Source organism: Triturus cristatus, chromosome 3_2 (assembly GCF_964204655.1).
Source record: "Triturus cristatus chromosome 3_2, aTriCri1.1, whole genome shotgun sequence".
Classification (NCBI taxonomy): Eukaryota; Metazoa; Chordata; class Amphibia; order Caudata; family Salamandridae; genus Triturus; species Triturus cristatus.
This window is the reverse complement of record NC_140584.1, coordinates 553282377-553287156: the sequence shown is the minus strand read 5'-3', so window position 1 is coordinate 553287156 and position 4780 is coordinate 553282377. Positions and strand designations below refer to the sequence as shown.

General features: G+C 44.2%; 1 long non-coding RNA gene across 1 annotated transcript; it reads left to right on the top strand.

The window, feature by feature from the left end:
• The first annotated feature begins 717 nt into the window (after positions 1 to 717).
• Positions 718 to 2175, top strand: LOC146857687 (uncharacterized). The gene is made up of 2 exons (XR_014979599.1): positions 718 to 1029; positions 1741 to 2175. It is a non-coding gene; the product is annotated as an uncharacterized LOC146857687 (long non-coding RNA).
• Positions 2176 to 4780: the final 2605 nt, after the last annotated feature.

Below are 4780 nucleotides of genomic sequence, written 5' to 3'. Positions count from 1 at the left end.
ACGACAAGTATAGGCTCAATGCAGCAATGATCCATGACCTAATCAATGAATTGGACCCCATAATGCAACGACAGACACGTAGGACCAATGCCATCCCAACGCATGTGCAGGTCCTATGTTGCCTACACCTTCTGGCGTCAGGCAGTTTTCAGGGGGTCATTGCTGTTGCGGGAGGTGTGTCACAAAGCGCACTTTCAAGAATATTGAAAGCATTCCTTGATGCCATGATGGCCGTGATCGGGTCTCATATCAAGTTCCCTACCACCGCGCTTGACCTTGCAAAAACCAAACAGGAGTTCTACCAGATAGCTCGTTTCCCACATGTTTTGGGTTGTATTGATTGCACCCACGTTGCAATATGTCCCCCTGCAACACAGGAATATATATATAGAAATAGGAAATCTTACCATTCCCTCAATATTCAGGTTGTTTGCAATGCCAAAAACATTATCACTGACATTGTTGCGCAATTTCCAGGGAGTGCACATGACTCTTATATCTTCAGGCAAAGTGGCATACACACCCGTCTTGTCAGGGGAGAATTTGGAGAGGGACATCTGCTTGGTAAATATGTGTTATAGTTTATCACTGTCATTGTACGTATGTCAATGTGAAGCTGCCACTGACTCTCTGCTCCATTACATGTAGGTGACAGCGCATACGCCTTGCGTAATTACCTAATGACGCCTTACCTCAATCCCACAACTGCCAATCAACAGAGGTACAATGCAGCACATATTTCGACAAGGAACATCATAGAGCGCACATTTGGGCTGTTGAAGAGCCGATTCAGATGTCTACATAAGACCGGTGGAGCACTGAAGTACAACCCTGAACAATGCTGCAAGATAGTAGCGGCATGTGCCATGCTGCACAACATAGCGACAAGGGGAGGAATGGACATCGAGGTGTCTGACAGCGATTCGGAGGATGGGAACCAGCAAGTGCCACAACACCATGCAGCACAAGGGGCAGGCGCAGCAGAAGGGCGTAGGAGAAGATTTGACATCACACAAAATTATTTCTGAGGTGAGTAATGATGACACAGAAACTGACTATTGCTATCAGAGTATTCTTTAATTAAATAAAATTGCCATGAGTGTTCAAGCACACTTGTAATCTGACCAGTGCAATGGACATAAGTGGTTTGCAAATGTCAATTCACTTGTCACTCTGTGAAAAGTCAAATCCAAATAAATGGTTACGTCACCATAGTGGAATGCACTTGTACATGCCAGTCTAGCGCTTTTTCCCACGAACACCCAGACGCCTGTCAGACCCAGCATTGTCATCCGTTATGTTGGAAGCGGCGGGGGTACTGCTGCGTGTGTTGCGTCTTCCTGCAGTGCGGACTGGAACTGCCACACTACTTAGGCTTGAGCCACCCTCACTACCCTCTTCGGGCGTGGAATTGTTGGCCGCAATTGTGGAAGCATTTAGCAAATCAACTGCATTTGTGACCTGGTCCAGTGCTTTAGCCACATCGCCGCTCCAATGGCACATTTCAGTTTGCATGGTCACAGACCTACGTGCCAGCAGTGCAGTTGTCGTGGCCAATCTATTGTTTGATTTAGCAAACATTTTCAATTGCAGCATTAGTTGACGATGCTGTCTCTTCTGGGATACATTTCCCTCATGCATCACCTTGCTCAGTTGCTGCACACTTTCTGACAGTACTGCTATGTTGCTAGCCATCTTGCCAACTTGCAATTGTACTAATCGTGTGTTTTTTGTCTGCAGGCGCTGCATACGGAGCATCTGTCCCTCAAGACCACCCCAGACATCACTTGGTTGCTCCTCCTGCTGTGTCCTGAGTGCTCTTCCTCTCCTACGCCGGGCTCTGTGATTAGTTCTGGGGACCTGTGGTTGTGTTTGTGTGATGGAAGTTGTCTGGCCATGGCTGCCACCTGGTGTTGCATCAGCCTCATCATCTTCACACTCCATGGTGACTAGGGATGGAACAGTAGCCCTGCGTGACTTTGTTGGACGTGAGGGATTTATTTGCACCACAGGTGTGTCCATCTGTTCACCTGCGCTGGTGTCCTGCATGTCTGGGGAATCGCTATCCACATCTTCTACACGTTGTGCATCTGTGAGGTGAAACAGTGCAACACTGTATTATTTCATGTCTGTGATATTAATTGCACAGTAATAAATTTCTGCCTTTGTAAATGATTTTATACTCTATTCAGCTTTTTTGGGTTGTTACTCTGAGATTTGACATTTTAACTGCTTGACCTGACTACATCTCCCATAATGCCCCTCACCTACTGAATGCATTGTGTACTGGATGTTCAGGGTCTGCACTTGGGCTGTGCTATGGTCGAGTTCTACCTTTACATTTTGTAACACTAAGAAAACATACATTCATCTTACCTTCAGATGTGTTTGCTGCTCCGGACGTGTCCAGCTGGGTCACACCAACAACAGCTTCTGGCTGGATGGTGGATTCAATCAAGTCCTCCATGGGAGTGTTCCCAGTGTCTGTTGGTGTTCCCCCTCCTGTCTTCTTTGCCTCCTTCAGGCGGTCAGCTATGCGCACCTTAGCCCGACTGCGCAAGTCGTACCATCGTTTTTTGAGTTCTTCAATGGTGCGGTGTGTCACCCCAATGGCATTGACCCTGTTTTGGATCCGGAGCCAGATTTTCCTTTTCTCCTGCTCTGCCACTTTCAATGATGCCTTTCCAAACAGCTTGTCATGGCTGTGGACTACTCCCTCAATGAGGGTGTCAATTTCTTTTTCTGCAAATTTAATTTTGCGTTTCCTGCCTGTTTGGCTCTCCTCTGCTGTTTGTGAGGCTTCCATTTGATATCACAAGTTTTTCTTCTGTCTCTGTCACACTCCTGTTCTGCTCCCAGAGCCAGCTCCCTCCTCTCCCTGACACTGTGCACTGGAAATGAGGCTGGTGCTGCTCACTTCCTGGTTGTGATGTCATCAGGATGCATCAAAAAGCGACTTCGGTATTAGCGATTTCGCTAATTGCGAAATCGCTAATAGCGAGTTCGCAAATGCCGAAATCGCAATTTATTTAGCGATTTTTAGCGATTCGCAATATTCTCGCAATGTTTTTGTTGCATCGTGTTTTGCGAGTCTTTATTTGCGATTCCTTAAAATTCGCAAATAAGGACTCGCAAACTCTCTTTTTGATGCATGTGCCTGATGGTGCTTTGCCTCTAACACCTATCTCCTTAAGGTGGGTGATCAAAACCTGATGGGATATGGTGACGAAGGCAGCCGACAGGTCAAGCAGGACCAACATCACTGCCTGACCCTTGTCTGCTGCCATTCTGATGTTATCAGTGACCTCCACTAATGTAGTCTCAGTACTGTGTTTCGAGCGGAAACCGGACTGTGATTGATCTAGACAGTGGGTAGTTTCAATAAACTCGGAGAGATGTTTATTAATATGTTTTTCGAGAAGTTTACTGTTTAGGGGAAGCAAAGAAATAGGACGATAGTTGGTAATGTCCTCTGGTGACAGCTTCGGGTTTTTCTTTATCGGGACAACCTGGGCTGCTTTCCACTCAGCCGCAAGGACACCTTCCTCCAACGATTTATTAAGGATATCACAAAAAGGACTGGCGAGAGAAGTTGACAAAGTGGCTGCGATTTTGGCAGGCATAGGGTCTGAAGGTGAGCCAGATTTTGTGCTTTTTATAGACACTCATATAGTTATTCACAAAACCATGCAGCCAATTATACACCTGCACACACACATACAGACATTCACACAGTTTAGTCACTAGTCTGCAGTAAGATACATTTAATGACTCACTTATAGAGTCAGTTACGCACCTAGAAAATCATCCATTCACACACTTGTACACCCACTCATTCTTCAACAGACCTTTCCCTATATATATTAAACATATTAAAACTGTACAGAAACACATACTCACTGGATGATGTCATCAGTGATGTCATAAGTGATGTCATTTGAGATGTCATCAGTGATGTCATCAGTGATGTCACTGACCGTGTCATGAGTGATGTAATATGTGACGTCATCAGCAGTGCATTGCGGGGGCGCGTGTTATAGTTAGCTGAACTAACTATAACAGGGGAATTTCTAGGGTTTTGTACGAGGGAAATGTCCAGCTAACTATAACACCCCTGAAACCTATGGGTTTTCAGTGAATTTCTAAGGTTTTTTAAATGCCAATTCCTAACTATAACGCCCCTGAAACCTTTGGTTTTTTCAGTGAATATATATGTGCGTGTGTGTGTGTGTATATAAAAGGGGAGTTTTGTGTGTGTATATATATATATATATATATACATACACACAAGACTCCGCTTTTCCCAAATTCCTTCAGGAGGATAAAAACAGACAGAAACCACAGTTTTAGTGCTTGCAGTGTTTAATTCAAACTGTCTGCCATTACACGTTTTGGCCGCCCACGGCCTTGATCACATGACAGCGCTGCAGTTCAGGATCAACAATTTGAAGTGACATGTGCATCAATTAAAATAATTGATACAGATGACAGACTTCAGATTTACATCACGGTGGTGTCTAACGTTTACACAATCGTTATATAAATATATGTCTGTGCATATATCGACTACCACAGGATATTCAAACAAATTAAAAAAATAAATGCATGAATTCATTATTGCTTAATACTCAATTCTATAAAAGTCTCATGGTAAAATACCTTTAAAATCCTACTCTGTCTATAGTGTGCATTAAAATGGACTACAATATAAAGTGCAAATGTGTGTCCACACCAACGTAATCGATTAAATTACTATAAAGTGCCCAAGTGCAATGTAATT